The following is a 17,920-nucleotide window of genomic DNA, read 5'->3' as shown; positions in this document are numbered from 1 at the left end:
ATTTTAAAAATAGTGTTCTTAAACCATTGCGCTGCACGTATGTGTATAAATCACTAGCAGATCTTGACAAACGATGTATATTAAAAAAAGTGACCACTGCTTATCTTTGAAATGATGCATTGCAGTTTTCAAATAGTAGTACATAATGATAGGCGAAAAGCACTTAGGAAAAAGAATTATTATGCTTATATATTTAACATTTAAAAATAATATAGAATAGAAATACGATAATCTTATAAATAATAGAAATACGCACCATCGACATTCAATAGAAATTCAACTCATCTTATGAGGAATGCAGTGTTTCTCTTAGTAGGCGGGGCTTAGAAATAAGGTGTTGCCAATATTTGATGCAATAGCCCCTTTTCCCAAAACACAGAGCATACAAATTGAGATTTTTGAACAAAAATTTCCAGCTACAGTGTTAATGAAAACAATGGAAATATTTATATTTTTAATTTTATAGATCTTTCAATGCTAACGTTTTAGTAACATATGAAGGAGAAGCGGACGTCAATTAAAATATCACGTAATACAGCTCTGATTGCACGTGTGAGGAGTATCTCAGTTTATAAATATTTTAAAATTTAATAATGTAAGTAGTTTAGTTTTTACTAAAAATTAAAAAATAAATTTAATTAGCTTTATTCTTTTCGAATAATACTTTAAAAGTTACTCTGAATAATAGCACTAAATTTCGGAAATGTCTGCGATTTTTCCTACACTTCTGGATAATTAACTATACCTGACACAAGAAACTGAATACCCTTTTATATCTATGCAATAAATTTGCGAAACGCACTAACTTTTCCGTATAACGAACGTATTATCGGAAAATGATATTTACGTGTGATACTACGTGATAGGATATAATGATATTGTGTGTGTAGTATATTATAAACATTGCCATTCTCTTTCCTGCCATGCTGTGGACTTAGGGAAACAAGCAACGTGCAAATTCTTTTCTTAATTTTAGTAGGGCCGCTCCCAGAGGCAGTGCAATAACGGGACAACCTTTGGCAAGGGCGGTATAAATACCTAACCGCAAGCCGAGTGTTCAATAATTAGATTAAATCAGGACACTCTGTAAGTGTCATATCAGATTTTAAACTGATAAGAACAGATGTTTATTGAAAAATGTTAACTGCAAATTTACATCATAGTGGTGTAGGCGTTGCGGTCTCACCAATAACGCACGCAGTGCGATTTATTTTGATTCATTGTTTGTTTCGTGCAATTCACTATTCAGCGGAAGAAATTTACAATTAACAATTAATAAAATCTGTAAACAATTTACTTCACTTGATCTTAGCCGACAAGCCGAGAAACGATAACATGCAGTGGTTGCAAGAAACACTACCCATAGTTTCTTCTAACTGTTAACTACTGGTCAAATATTTTTTCTCTCATCCTAGCGAAGGCCACAAAATTACAATATGTAAACACAATATCAAGTATCACTTCTGTATTGGGCTAGAGATATACAGGTTGTTTCGTACTAAATGAAGCAAAAACATATATCGTAGTACAAATTGTTACAATATGCAAACACAATATCAAGTATCACTTCTGTATTGGGCAAGAGATATACAGGTTGTTTCGTACTAAATGAAGCAAAAACAAATATCGTAGTACAAATTCTGTATTCGATTTATTAGGCCCAAACAGGCTGGAATACATACAGAGTGCGTCTGTGGTATCGCTTTGCGAGGAGAGTGAAGCCGACGTAAACAAATAAGCTCTGCTAAATGACTGCAAAGAAGATGCCTTAGAAAGACACCTTCGAATCAAAATGAGACCAACAAGCAAACGTACTTATCAAGTTTACAGTATGTTTTCGCCATTTTAAGGCGATAAGATTTGAAAAATTCGTGTAGCAAATAAAATTTACAATTCGCTTTTTATTACGTGCGGAAGAAAATTTTTAAAATGCAGAAGTAAAATATCTGAACTACTACATGTGTGAATAGTATTTGTATAAGTCTACGATAACTTTTTTCCAAATCAGATATATATAAAAAACAGATATAAAGTCCACTGAAATTTCCTTCCATATTATGCTGCTCATAATTCAAATTTCACACAGAAACAATAATTATAAAACAAGCCTCCCTCCTAAAGAGAAAGAAAAATGTATATATATTTAAAAAAATTATCTAGTGTCTATTTCTATTAGCTTGTTAAAATAAATATAAAGATATTAAGAACAAATGCAATTTTTTTTAGAATTTATATCAATACGAATATAATAAGAGCCTCTGCAATTTTTAGGTGTTGTGGTCAAGAAACAACGTAATTATATCATTTCATAAGTTTCAGTGCAAACCAAGCTAATAGAAATAGAATTCAAAGTAAATTCTTTTTATACTTATTTTAATGTTTTTCCGTTTTGAAATTTACTAACCATCGTTTCCTGCATTTATTAAACATCAGATGTTACTTGAACAACTGAAATTTCACCCAGTCTTAATTAAAGCTCGCGTAATCGATTATTTTCGGAACTTCTTAATGTTTTGTTTATATTTAACATCTGAATCGAGACGCAGTTTTCAGTTCAGCCATAATATTTTATTAGCTATTAGCATCTTCTTGTATTAATGAGACGATACATGAACGCGTTTGCGCGCTTATGGACGCAAGATTCGGTAGAACATGGTTTTATGATAGAGATTTGTACCGTTAAAAATAGCATTTAAAGAGAAAGAAAGAGAAAACTTGCAAACGAGGAAGTGTGTGTGTGATTATGGCAAAGCCTCGAGGCCTATCTGCCTAAGAGGAGGTATGCCTTCGTGGAGGACTTTCTAAGGGAAACTGGCTCGTATACACGTTACACATGGGGAAAACCACGAAAACGCCCATGCAGCCAGCCCGTTCGCGGGATTCGAACTTAGGACCGAACTACCAGTGTTCAGCGACTTTACCGCTCGGCCGCTGGTGGGCCCTTGCAAAGGAGGAAGAATATAATTGAATATGGCTTACTTTAAAGTGTCACAATTTTATATTATTAACGTCCTATATTATTTCTATTTAATTTTTTTTTTCACTTTTTTTCTGCAATAAAGAATTCAAAACACTGTATGCACAGCGCCAGCGTCTCGCAGTGGGTGGTGCTTAGAAATAAGCTGTAGCTGGAGTTTGATATTATAACCCATTTTTAATGCAGATATTGATTTTGAAAAATCTTAGGTACGGAAACAGGAGAAAATCACTGAAAAAACTTTACTTGATAATGTATAAGTTCTTTTATCGCTAACCTTTTTAGGAACATCTAATGGTATAGATGTAGTGAGTAATAAAAAATACACAGCAACACGGCTCTGATTGCAAGATATGTAATCCCATTCCAGAGAGGTGAAAAGGAGAATTTCCACCTCGAATTTCATGGAATTCCCCCCGGTGCTTTTTTTTTTTTTTTAAGTCCTTGACATCCGCCATTCGCAGTGCTTTCTATAATTCAGGTTCCCAGATGATGTCCATGAAGTACTGCAAGAACAGGATTTCTCTTGTTTCTGACGGGCATTCTAAAAAAAAGGCGAGATGAGAACTTTTCGACATCCGTGGCATGTTCCTGAAGTGTTTCTGGGGGATTATGGTGAGACGATTTTAATTGAAGCCTGCTGTACTCTTCTAAACACTTCTGTCGGTTAGAGCTTCAAAGTCTAGTCTCTGGTTTTCTGAACGAGGTTGATGAATATCCGCAGCGTCTGCTCTTAGAGAAGAGGCGAGACGACAGGCCTTAACTTGTGAATCCCATGCATTCGCATCCGCCACTATAGAAAATTGTGTCTTATATATATATGAGAGGAGCTCTTCTCATCATACTTGGATAGATTCAGAGAGGAACGAGCAGGCATGGGTAAACCATCAGTATTGCTCCCTGGCGTCGCTACGAAATTCTTCAACACGTGAACTTCTTTGGCGCCTGCAGAAAACCTATCATCAATTTGTTGTTCGATTTGCGTTTGGACGGCAGAAAAATCTTCTTTCTGTTTGTTTTTTTGACACAAGAAACTCTGTAAACGATTTGTTGTTCACGGATAAAACTCGCTTTTCTATTTGTTCTTTGACAGAAGAAACCTTTGCTTCAATTTGTCCACCTTTACTTTCAATTGAGTCTGTTCTGACTTCCATAGCCTCAGATGTGTTTTCTCTTATGCAGGTAATTTCACTTTTCATTTCCTCTTTAGCAGCCCTTATCTCTGATTTAACGGATTCTTGACAAGATTCCATCTTTCCTTCAACGACTTTCTCCCCTTTAACTAATTCATGATCAGTTTCCATCCTTTTTTTTTTTTTTTTTTTTTTTGTCGCGCTTTCATTTCTGCTTTAACAGCTTCCATCTTTCTTTCGCCAGTTTCATTTTTACGTTAACAGGTTCCATCTCTTCTTTAACGGAACTTCTTCAGCTTTCATTTCTTCTTTGAACGCAGCGAACTTTGGCATCAACTGCCTTATTTGTTCACCATTCGTCTTGTCACTGGCGTTCAATAACCCTATGACACCAAAAAGTGTTGCTTGCGTACGGGTTCGTAACAGAATGAATGCAAAAAGTGTGATAAAATTTTCACAAAAATTATCCTTATCAAAAGATATATAACAGAACGTTGGAATTTTCATCAGAGATATTCGTACAAGTGTTCACAATATCACGCAGTATAATCAGTAGTTAGACTTCAAACTACTAAAAATTTTTAATTGATAGAAAATCCCCCCCCTCCACAAAATGCGCTTCTAAAGAGAAAGCTAAATCTGATATTTCAGTTCACACAGTACTAAAACAAGGCGCAATAACACTAATTCAGCAACTGAACTAAGATGTCTCTCTCCGGTATTTTACAGCTTTCAATCGGTCGCCAAAAATTTCCAGTAATTTATTTACTTCTCGCAATTTCCGGTAAACAAAGAGGATGGAATTACGGTTACAGCTAACACAGTATTCTATAACGTTTCTGTCATTTCAAATGAAATTAAAGAGTTATCCATTTGTTCAGTGTTAGAAGCACGTGCTCCTATATTTTTACTTTTCCGACGTTGCAGCTGTCTGTTAAAATTTACCCCGCGCTCTATAGATGGGGAAACTCAAAAATTTTAATTATAATTGTACTAAAAATATCAAACTAAATACAAAATTCGTAACATGACTGCACGACTAAGTGAAAATATAAGAACAGCAAATGACCGTAATAAAATGTGGATTGTGTGTGCAAAAAATTCAGCATAATAAGTAGGTTAGGGATATTAGAAAAACATGCGAACCAATCATTGTAACTAAAAATGCAGGTATTTATCCTCCATATACTTTCTGATCATTTGGAATATATTACATTCGAAGTTATTTGAAATTTAGTAATTTGATTTTATTCGTCTTCTTGAAATTCCGACTGACATTTAAACGATTTTAAATTTAGGAGCTACAATTGCTCCTCAGAGCACAGTACGCAGAAGAAGAGGCTTGGAAATAAAAGAAGGTGTACCTGGAACTGAAGATTTCAATTTAGTTTTGTTAAAAATTCAAAAAACGAATATTTTTATAGATGCAAAAATAAGTGAATGAATTAAATGTTAAATATGTGGATAACATTCAGATAGGCTTCTGAACGTATTTTCCGTGTAAAATACACAAAGAAACATATATAACGGACTGATCATGTTCGTCATTAACACTGGAGTTCAAACCGTAGTTAAAGAACAGACAAAGCAAAACAGAAAAAAAATTCCAACGGGAAAGAATATAGTTGAATGTAGTTTATTTTAAAATATATATCAGTGTTTATATTACAAGCGTCATATTTTATTTGTATTTAACTTTATTTTATTATTTTCCATCCTTCCTGCAGATTCCCTAAATAATTTTTTTTTAATAAGAAAGTATAAAAAAAGCTAAGGCTCTTAACCAATCAACCTGTTACTAGCTATATAATTTAAATGACTTGATGTTATTATAAGTATCTCTTTCAAATTTATACGTAAAGAATTACCTTAAACCTGAACTTCTTTAATCGTACCATTACTTAAACAACTTTAGACTTGCCTCTTCAAATTCGAATTTTAAAAATAATGTTCTTAAACCATTGCGCTGCACGTATGTGTATAAATCACTAGCAGATCTTGACAAACGATGTATATTAAAAAAAGTGACCACTGCTTATCTTTGAAATGATGCATTGCAGTTTTCAAATAGTAGTACATAATGATAGGCGAAAAGCACTTAGGAAAAAGAATTATTATGCTTATATATTTAACATTTAAAAATAATATAGAATAGAAATACGATAATCTTATAAATAATAGAAATACGCACCATCGACATTCAGTAGAAATTCAACTCATCTTATGAGGAATGCAGTGTTTCTCTTAGTAGGCGGGGCTTAGAAATAAGGTGTTGCCAATATTTGATGCAATAGCCCCTTTTCCCAAAACACAGAGCATACAAATTGAGATTTTTGAACAAAAATTTCCAGCTACAGTGTTAATGAAAACAATGGAAATATTTATATTTTTAATTTTATAGATCTTTCAATGCTAACGTTTTAGTAACATATGAAGGAGAAGCGGACGTCAATTAAAATATCACGTAATACAGCTCTGATTGCACGTGTGAGGAGTATCTCAGTTTATAAATATTTTAAAATTTAATAATGTAAGTAGTTTAGTTTTTACTAAAAATTAAAAAATAAATTTAATTAGCTTTATTCTTTTCGAATAATACTTTAAAAGTTACTCTGAATAATAGCACTAAATTTCGGAAATGTCTGCGATTTTTCCTACACTTCTGGATAATTAACTATACCTGACACAAGAAACTGAATACCCTTTTATATCTATGCAATAAATTTGCGAAACGCACTAACTTTTCCGTATAACGAACGTATTATCGGAAAATGATATTTACGTGTGATACTACGTGATAGGATATAATGATATTGTGTGTGTAGTATATTATAAACATTGCCATTCTCTTTCCTGCCATGCTGTGGACTTAGGGAAACAAGCAACGTGCAAATTCTTTTCTTAATTTTAGTAAGGCCGCTCCCAGAGGCAGTGCAATAACGGGACAACCTTTGGCAAGGGCGGTATAAATACCTAACCGCAAGCCGAGTGTTCAAAAATTAGATTAAAATCAGGACACTCTGTAAGTGTCATATCAGATTTTAAACTGATAAGAACAGATATTTATTGAAAAATGTTAACTGCAACTTTACATCATAGTGGTGTAGGCGTTGCGGTCTCACCAATAACGCACGCAGTGCGATTTATTTTGATTCATTGTTTGTTTCGTGCAATTCACTATTCAGCGGAAGAAATTTACAATTAACAATTAATAAAATCTGTAAACAATTTACTTCACTTGATCTTAGCCGACAAGCCGAGAAACGATAACATGCAGTGGTTGCAAGAAACACTACCCATAGTTTCTTCTAACTGTTAACTACTGGTCAAATATTTTTTCTCTCATCCTAGCGAAGGCCACAAAATTACAATATGTAAACACAATATCAAGTATCACTTCTGTATTGGGCTAGAGATATACAGGTTGTTTCGTACTAAATGAAGCAAAAACATATATCGTAGTACAAATTGTTACAATATGCAAACACAATATCAAGTATCACTTCTGTATTGGGCAAGAGATATACAGGTTGTTTCGTACTAAATGAAGCAAAAACAAATATCGTAGTACAAATTCTGTATTCGATTTATTAGGCCCAAACAGGCTGGAATACATACAGAGTGCGTCTGTGGTATCGCTTTGCGAGGAGAGTGAAGCCGACGTAAACAAATAAGCTCTGCTAAATGACTGCAAAGAAGATGCCTTAGAAAGACACCTTCGAATCAAAATGAGACCAACAAGCAAACGTACTTATCAAGTTTACAGTATGTTTTCGCCATTTTAAGGCGATAAGATTTGAAAAATTCGTGTAGCAAATAAAATTTACAATTCGCTTTTTATTACGTGCGGAAGAAAATTTTTAAAATGCAGAAGTAAAATATCTGAACTACTACATGTGTGAATAGTATTTGTATAAGTCTACGATAACTTTTTTCCAAATCAGATATATATAAAAAACAGATATAAAGTCCACTGAAATTTCCTTCCATATTATGCTGCTCATAATTCAAATTTCACACAGAAACAATAATTATAAAACAAGCCTCCCTCCTAAAGAGAAAGAAAAATGTATATATATTTAAAAAAATTATCTAGTGTCTATTTCTATTAGCTTGTTAAAATAAATATAAAGATATTAAGAACAAATGCAATTTTTTTTAGAATTTATATCAATACGAATATAATAAGAGCGTCTGCAATTTTTAGGTGTTGTGGTCAAGAAACAACGTAATTATATCATTTCATAAGTTTCAGTGCAAACCAAGCTAATAGAAATAGAATTCAAAGTAAATTCTTTTTATACTTATTTTAATGTTTTTCCGTTTTGAAATTTACTAACCATCGTTTCCTGCATTTATTAAACATCAGATGTTACTTGAACAACTGAAATTTCACCCAGTCTTAATTAAAGCTCGCGTAATCGATTATTTTCGGAACTTCTTAATGTTTTGTTTATATTTAACATCTGAATCGAGACGCAGTTTTCAGTTCAGCCATAATATTTTATTAGCTATTAGCATCTTCTTGTATTAATGAGACGATACATGAACGCGTTTGCGCGCTTATGGACGCAAGATTCGGTAGAACATGGTTTTATGATAGAGATTTGTACCGTTAAAAATAGCATTTAAAGAGAAAGAAAGAGAATACTTGCAAACGAGGAAGTGTGTGTGTGATTATGGCAAAGCCTCGAGGCCTATCTGCCTAAGAGGAGGTATGCCTTCGTGGAGGACTTTCTAAGGGAAACTGGCTCGTATACACGTTACACATGGGGAAAACCACGAAAACGCCCATGCAGCCAGCCCGTTCGCGGGATTCGAACTTAGGACCGAACTACCAGTGTTCAGCGACTTTACCGCTCGGCCGCTGGTGGGCCCTTGCAAAGGAGGAAGAATATAATTGAATATGGCTTACTTTAAAGTGTCACAATTTTATATTATTAACGTCCTATATTATTTCTATTTAATTTTTTTTTTCACTTTTTTTCTGCAATAAAGAATTCAAAACACTGTATGCACAGCGCCAGCGTCTCGCAGTGGGTGGTGCTTAGAAATAAGCTGTAGCTGGAGTTTGATATTATAACCCATTTTTAATGCAGATATTGATTTTGAAAAATCTTAGGTACGGAAACAGGAGAAAATCACTGAAAAAACTTTACTTGATAATGTATAAGTTCTTTTATCGCTAACCTTTTTAGGAACATCTAATGGTATAGATGTAGTGAGTAATAAAAAATACACAGCAACACGGCTCTGATTGCAAGATATGTAATCCCATTCCAGAGAGGTGAAAAGGAGAATTTCCACCTCGAATTTCATGGAATTCCCCCCGGTGCTTTTTTTTTTTTTTTAAGTCCTTGACATCCGCCATTCGCAGTGCTTTCTATAATTCAGGTTCCCAGATGATGTCCATGAAGTACTGCAAGAACAGGATTTCTCTTGTTTCTGACGGGCATTCTAAAAAAAAGGCGAGATGAGAACTTTTCGACATCCGTGGCATGTTCCTGAAGTGTTTCTGGGGGATTATGGTGAGACGATTTTAATTGAAGCCTGCTGTACTCTTCTAAACACTTCTGTCGGTTAGAGCTTCAAAGTCTAGTCTCTGGTTTTCTGAACGAGGTTGATGAATATCCGCAGCGTCTGCTCTTAGAGAAGAGGCGAGACGACAGGCCTTAACTTGTGAATCCCATGCATTCGCATCCGCCACTATAGAAAATTGTGTCTTATATATATATGAGAGGAGCTCTTCTCATCATACTTGGATAGATTCAGAGAGGAACGAGCAGGCATGGGTAAACCATCAGTATTGCTCCCTGGCGTCGCTACGAAATTCTTCAACACGTGAACTTCTTTGGCGCCTGCAGAAAACCTATCATCAATTTGTTGTTCGATTTGCGTTTGGACGGCAGAAAAATCTTCTTTCTGTTTGTTTTTTTGACACAAGAAACTCTGTAAACGATTTGTTGTTCACGGATAAAACTCGCTTTTCTATTTGTTCTTTGACAGAAGAAACCTTTGCTTCAATTTGTCCACCTTTACTTTCAATTGAGTCTGTTCTGACTTCCATAGCCTCAGATGTGTTTTCTCTTATGCAGGTAATTTCACTTTTCATTTCCTCTTTAGCAGCCCTTATCTCTGATTTAACGGATTCTTGACAAGATTCCATCTTTCCTTCAACGACTTTCTCCCCTTTAACTAATTCATGATCAGTTTCCATCCTTTTTTTTTTTTTTTTTGTCGCGCTTTCATTTCTGCTTTAACAGCTTCCATCTTTCTTTCGCCAGTTTCATTTTTACGTTAACAGGTTCCATCTCTTCTTTAACGGAACTTCTTCAGCTTTCATTTCTTCTTTGAACGCAGCGAACTTTGGCATCAACTGCCTTATTTGTTCACCATTCGTCTTGTCACTGGCGTTCAATAACCCTATGACACCAAAAAGTGTTGCTTGCGTACGGGTTCGTAACAGAATGAATGCAAAAAGTGTGATAAAATTTTCACAAAAATTATCCTTATCAAAAGATATATAACAGAACGTTGGAATTTTCATCAGAGATATTCGTACAAGTGTTCACAATATCACGCAGTATAATCAGTAGTTAGACTTCAAACTACTAAAAATTTTTAATTGATAGAAAATCCCCCCCCCTCCACAAAATGCGCTTCTAAAGAGAAAGCTAAATCTGATATTTCAGTTCACACAGTACTAAAACAAGGCGCAATAACACTAATTCAGCAACTGAACTAAGATGTCTCTCTCCGGTATTTTACAGCTTTCAATCGGTCGCCAAAAATTTCCAGTAATTTATTTACTTCTCGCAATTTCCGGTAAACAAAGAGGATGGAATTACGGTTACAGCTAACACAGTATTCTATAACGTTTCTGTCATTTCAAATGAAATTAAAGAGTTATCCATTTGTTCAGTGTTAGAAGCACGTGCTCCTATATTTTTACTTTTCCGACGTTGCAGCTGTCTGTTAAAATTTACCCCGCGCTCTATAGATGGGGAAACTCAAAAATTTTAATTATAATTGTACTAAAAATATCAAACTAAATACAAAATTCGTAACATGACTGCACGACTAAGTGAAAATATAAGAACAGCAAATGACCGTAATAAAATGTGGATTGTGTGTGCAAAAAATTCAGCATAATAAGTAGGTTAGGGATATTAGAAAAACATGCGAACCAATCATTGTAACTAAAAATGCAGGTATTTATCCTCCATATACTTTCTGATCATTTGGAATATATTACATTCGAAGTTATTTGAAATTTAGTAATTTGATTTTATTCGTCTTCTTGAAATTCCGACTGACATTTAAACGATTTTAAATTTAGGAGCTACAATTGCTCCTCAGAGCACAGTACGCAGAAGAAGAGGCTTGGAAATAAAAGAAGGTGTACCTGGAACTGAAGATTTCAATTTAGTTTTGTTAAAAATTCAAAAAACGAATATTTTTATAGATGCAAAAATAAGTGAATGAATTAAATGTTAAATATGTGGATAACATTCAGATAGGCTTCTGAACGTATTTTCCGTGTAAAATACACAAAGAAACATATATAACGGACTGATCATGTTCGTCATTAACACTGGAGTTCAAACCGTAGTTAAAGAACAGACAAAGCAAAACAGAAAAAAAATTCCAACGGGAAAGAATATAGTTGAATGTAGTTTATTTTAAAATATATATCAGTGTTTATATTACAAGCGTCATATTTTATTTGTATTTAACTTTATTTTATTATTTTCCATCCTTCCTGCAGATTCCCTAAATAATTTTTTTTTAATAAGAAAGTATAAAAAAAGCTAAGGCTCTTAACCAATCAACCTGTTACTAGCTATATAATTTAAATGACTTGATGTTATTATAAGTATCTCTTTCAAATTTATACGTAAAGAATTACCTTAAACCTGAACTTCTTTAATCGTACCATTACTTAAACAACTTTAGACTTGCCTCTTCAAATTCGAATTTTAAAAATAATGTTCTTAAACCATTGCGCTGCACGTATGTGTATAAATCACTAGCAGATCTTGACAAACGATGTATATTAAAAAAAGTGACCACTGCTTATCTTTGAAATGATGCATTGCAGTTTTCAAATAGTAGTACATAATGATAGGCGAAAAGCACTTAGGAAAAAGAATTATTATGCTTATATATTTAACATTTAAAAATAATATAGAATAGAAATACGATAATCTTATAAATAATAGAAATACGCACCATCGACAGTCAGTAGAAATTCAACTCATCTTATGAGGAATGCAGTGTTTCTCTTAGTAGGCGGGGCTTAGAAATAAGGTGTTGCCAATATTTGATGCAATAGCCCCTTTTCCCAAAACACAGAGCATACAAATTGAGATTTTTGAACAAAAATTTCCAGCTACAGTGTTAATGAAAACAATGGAAATATTTATATTTTTAATTTTATAGATCTTTCAATGCTAACGTTTTAGTAACATATGAAGGAGAAGCGGACGTCAATTAAAATATCACGTAATACAGCTCTGATTGCACGTGTGAGGAGTATCTCAGTTTATAAATATTTTAAAATTTAATAATGTAAGTAGTTTAGTTTTTACTAAAAATTAAAAAATAAATTTAATTAGCTTTATTCTTTTCGAATAATACTTTAAAAGTTACTCTGAATAATAGCACTAAATTTCGGAAATGTCTGCGATTTTTCCTACACTTCTGGATAATTAACTATACCTGACACAAGAAACTGAATACCCTTTTATATCTATGCAATAAATTTGCGAAACGCACTAACTTTTCCGTATAACGAACGTATTATCGGAAAATGATATTTACGTGTGATACTACGTGATAGGATATAATGATATTGTGTGTGTAGTATATTATAAACATTGCCATTCTCTTTCCTGCCATGCTGTGGACTTAGGGAAACAAGCAACGTGCAAATTCTTTTCTTAATTTTAGTAAGGCCGCTCCCAGAGGCAGTGCAATAACGGGACAACCTTTGGCAAGGGCGGTATAAATACCTAACCGCAAGCCGAGTGTTCAAAAATTAGATTAAAATCAGGACACTCTGTAAGTGTCATATCAGATTTTAAACTGATAAGAACAGATATTTATTGAAAAATGTTAACTGCAACTTTACATCATAGTGGTGTAGGCGTTGCGGTCTCACCAATAACGCACGCAGTGCGATTTATTTTGATTCATTGTTTGTTTCGTGCAATTCACTATTCAGCGGAAGAAATTTACAATTAACAATTAATAAAATCTGTAAACAATTTACTTCACTTGATCTTAGCCGACAAGCCGAGAAACGATAACATGCAGTGGTTGCAAGAAACACTACCCATAGTTTCTTCTAACTGTTAACTACTGGTCAAATATTTTTTCTCTCATCCTAGCGAAGGCCACAAAATTACAATATGTAAACACAATATCAAGTATCACTTCTGTATTGGGCTAGAGATATACAGGTTGTTTCGTACTAAATGAAGCAAAAACATATATCGTAGTACAAATTGTTACAATATGCAAACACAATATCAAGTATCACTTCTGTATTGGGCAAGAGATATACAGGTTGTTTCGTACTAAATGAAGCAAAAACAAATATCGTAGTACAAATTCTGTATTCGATTTATTAGGCCCAAACAGGCTGGAATACATACAGAGTGCGTCTGTGGTATCGCTTTGCGAGGAGAGTGAAGCCGACGTAAACAAATAAGCTCTGCTAAATGACTGCAAAGAAGATGCCTTAGAAAGACACCTTCGAATCAAAATGAGACCAACAAGCAAACGTACTTATCAAGTTTACAGTATGTTTTCGCCATTTTAAGGCGATAAGATTTGAAAAATTCGTGTAGCAAATAAAATTTACAATTCGCTTTTTATTACGTGCGGAAGAAAATTTTTAAAATGCAGAAGTAAAATATCTGAACTACTACATGTGTGAATAGTATTTGTATAAGTCTACGATAACTTTTTTCCAAATCAGATATATATAAAAAACAGATATAAAGTCCACTGAAATTTCCTTCCATATTATGCTGCTCATAATTCAAATTTCACACAGAAACAATAATTATAAAACAAGCCTCCCTCCTAAAGAGAAAGAAAAATGTATATATATTTAAAAAAATTATCTAGTGTCTATTTCTATTAGCTTGTTAAAATAAATATAAAGATATTAAGAACAAATGCAATTTTTTTTAGAATTTATATCAATACGAATATAATAAGAGCGTCTGCAATTTTTAGGTGTTGTGGTCAAGAAACAACGTAATTATATCATTTCATAAGTTTCAGTGCAAACCAAGCTAATAGAAATAGAATTCAAAGTAAATTCTTTTTATACTTATTTTAATGTTTTTCCGTTTTGAAATTTACTAACCATCGTTTCCTGCATTTATTAAACATCAGATGTTACTTGAACAACTGAAATTTCACCCAGTCTTAATTAAAGCTCGCGTAATCGATTATTTTCGGAACTTCTTAATGTTTTGTTTATATTTAACATCTGAATCGAGACGCAGTTTTCAGTTCAGCCATAATATTTTATTAGCTATTAGCATCTTCTTGTATTAATGAGACGATACATGAACGCGTTTGCGCGCTTATGGACGCAAGATTCGGTAGAACATGGTTTTATGATAGAGATTTGTACCGTTAAAAATAGCATTTAAAGAGAAAGAAAGAGAAAACTTGCAAACGAGGAAGTGTGTGTGTGATTATGGCAAAGCCTCGAGGCCTATCTGCCTAAGAGGAGGTATGCCTTCGTGGAGGACTTTCTAAGGGAAACTGGCTCGTATACACGTTACACATGGGGAAAACCACGAAAACGCCCATGCAGCCAGCCCGTTCGCGGGATTCGAACTTAGGACCGAACTACCAGTGTTCAGCGACTTTACCGCTCGGCCGCTGGTGGGCCCTTGCAAAGGAGGAAGAATATAATTGAATATGGCTTACTTTAAAGTGTCACAATTTTATATTATTAACGTCCTATATTATTTCTATTTAATTTTTTTTTCACTTTTTTTCTGCAATAAAGAATTCAAAACACTGTATGCACAGCGCCAGCGTCTCGCAGTGGGTGGTGCTTAGAAATAAGCTGTAGCTGGAGTTTGATATTATAACCCATTTTTAATGCAGATATTGATTTTGAAAAATCTTAGGTACGGAAACAGGAGAAAATCACTGAAAAAACTTTACTTGATAATGTATAAGTTCTTTTATCGCTAACCTTTTTAGGAACATCTAATGGTATAGATGTAGTGAGTAATAAAAAATACACAGCAACACGGCTCTGATTGCAAGATATGTAATCCCATTCCAGAGAGGTGAAAAGGAGAATTTCCACCTCGAATTTCATGGAATTCCCCCCGGTGCTTTTTTTTTTTTTTTTAAGTCCTTGACATCCGCCATTCGCAGTGCTTTCTATAATTCAGGTTCCCAGATGATGTCCATGAAGTACTGCAAGAACAGGATTTCTCTTGTTTCTGACGGGCATTCTAAAAAAAAGGCGAGATGAGAACTTTTCGACATCCGTGGCATGTTCCTGAAGTGTTTCTGGGGGATTATGGTGAGACGATTTTAATTGAAGCCTGCTGTACTCTTCTAAACACTTCTGTCGGTTAGAGCTTCAAAGTCTAGTCTCTGGTTTTCTGAACGAGGTTGATGAATATCCGCAGCGTCTGCTCTTAGAGAAGAGGCGAGACGACAGGCCTTAACTTGTGAATCCCATGCATTCGCATCCGCCACTATAGAAAATTGTGTCTTATATATATATGAGAGGAGCTCTTCTCATCATACTTGGATAGATTCAGAGAGGAACGAGCAGGCATGGGTAAACCATCAGTATTGCTCCCTGGCGTCGCTACGAAATTCTTCAACACGTGAACTTCTTTGGCGCCTGCAGAAAACCTATCATCAATTTGTTGTTCGATTTGCGTTTGGACGGCAGAAAAATCTTCTTTCTGTTTGTTTTTTTGACACAAGAAACTCTGTAAACGATTTGTTGTTCACGGATAAAACTCGCTTTTCTATTTGTTCTTTGACAGAAGAAACCTTTGCTTCAATTTGTCCACCTTTACTTTCAATTGAGTCTGTTCTGACTTCCATAGCCTCAGATGTGTTTTCTCTTATGCAGGTAATTTCACTTTTCATTTCCTCTTTAGCAGCCCTTATCTCTGATTTAACGGATTCTTGACAAGATTCCATCTTTCCTTCAACGACTTTCTCCCCTTTAACTAATTCATGATCAGTTTCCATCCTTTTTTTTTTTTTTTTTTTTTTTGTCGCGCTTTCATTTCTGCTTTAACAGCTTCCATCTTTCTTTCGCCAGTTTCATTTTTACGTTAACAGGTTCCATCTCTTCTTTAACGGAACTTCTTCAGCTTTCATTTCTTCTTTGAACGCAGCGAACTTTGGCATCAACTGCCTTATTTGTTCACCATTCGTCTTGTCACTGGCGTTCAATAACCCTATGACAACAAAAAGTGTTGCTTGCGTACGGGTTCGTAACAGAATGAATGCAAAAAGTGTGATAAAATTTTCACAAAAATTATCCTTATCAAAAGATATATAACAGAACGTTGGAATTTTCATCAGAGATATTCGTACAAGTGTTCACAATATCACGCAGTATAATCAGTAGTTAGACTTCAAACTACTAAAAATTTTTAATTGATAGAAAATCCCCCCCCCCTCCACAAAATGCGCTTCTAAAGAGAAAGCTAAATCTGATATTTCAGTTCACACAGTACTAAAACAAGGCGCAATAACACTAATTCAGCAACTGAACTAAGATGTCTCTCTCCGGTATTTTACAGCTTTCAATCGGTCGCCAAAAATTTCCAGTAATTTCTTTACTTCTCGCAATTTCCGGTAAACAAAGAGGATGGAATTACGGTTACAGCTAACACAGTATTCTATAACGTTTCTGTCATTTCAAATGAAATTAAAGAGTTATCCATTTGTTCAGTGTTAGAAGCACGTGCTCCTATATTTTTACTTTTCCGACGTTGCAGCTGTCTGTTAAAATTTACCCCGCGCTCTATAGATGGGGAAACTCAAAAATTTTAATTATAATTGTACTAAAAATATCAAACTAAATACAAAATTCGTAACATGACTGCACGACTAAGTGAAAATATAAGAACAGCAAATGACCGTAATAAAATGTGGATTGTGTGTGCAAAAAATTCAGCATAATAAGTAGGTTAGGGATATTAGAAAAACATGCGAACCAATCATTGTAACTAAAAATGCAGGTATTTATCCTCCATATACTTTCTGATCATTTGGAATATATTACATTCGAAGTTATTTGAAATTTAGTAATTTGATTTTATTCGTCTTCTTGAAATTCCGACTGACATTTAAACGATTTTAAATTTAGGAGCTACAATTGCTCCTCAGAGCACAGTACGCAGAAGAAGAGGCTTGGAAATAAAAGAAGGTGTACCTGGAACTGAAGATTTCAATTTAGTTTTGTTAAAAATTCAAAAAACGAATATTTTTATAGATGCAAAAATAAGTGAATGAATTAAATGTTAAATATGTGGATAACATTCAGATAGGCTTCTGAACGTATTTTCCGTGTAAAATACACAAAGAAACATATATAACGGACTGATCATGTTCGTCATTAACACTGGAGTTCAAACCGTAGTTAAAGAACAGACAAAGCAAAACAGAAAAAAAATTCCAACGGGAAAGAATATAGTTGAATGTAGTTTATTTTAAAATATATATGAGTGTTTATATTACAAGCGTCATATTTTATTTGTATTTAACTTTATTTTATTATTTTCCATCCTTC

General features: G+C 33.9%; 3 pseudogenes; all 3 read right to left on the bottom strand.

Annotated features, from left to right (window-relative positions):
* Positions 1–971: 971 nt before the first annotated feature.
* On the bottom strand, positions 972–1,144 carry LOC146994349 (U2 spliceosomal RNA; annotated as a pseudogene).
* Positions 1,145–7,016: 5,872 nt separating this feature from the next.
* LOC146994348 (U2 spliceosomal RNA) lies at positions 7,017–7,190 on the bottom strand (annotated as a pseudogene).
* A 5,867-nt stretch (positions 7,191–13,057) lies between these two features.
* LOC146994347 (U2 spliceosomal RNA) lies at positions 13,058–13,231 on the bottom strand (annotated as a pseudogene).
* Between the last annotated feature and the right edge of the window lie 4,689 nt (positions 13,232–17,920).

This window comes from Stegodyphus dumicola, chromosome 11 (assembly GCF_044657685.1).
Source record: "Stegodyphus dumicola isolate Sdum_Otavi_A_Nest chromosome 11, ASM4465768v1".
NCBI lineage: Eukaryota > Metazoa > Arthropoda > Arachnida > Araneae > Eresidae > Stegodyphus > Stegodyphus dumicola.
Note: the sequence above shows the minus strand (reverse complement) of the source record. Positions and strands in the feature narration are given on the sequence as shown.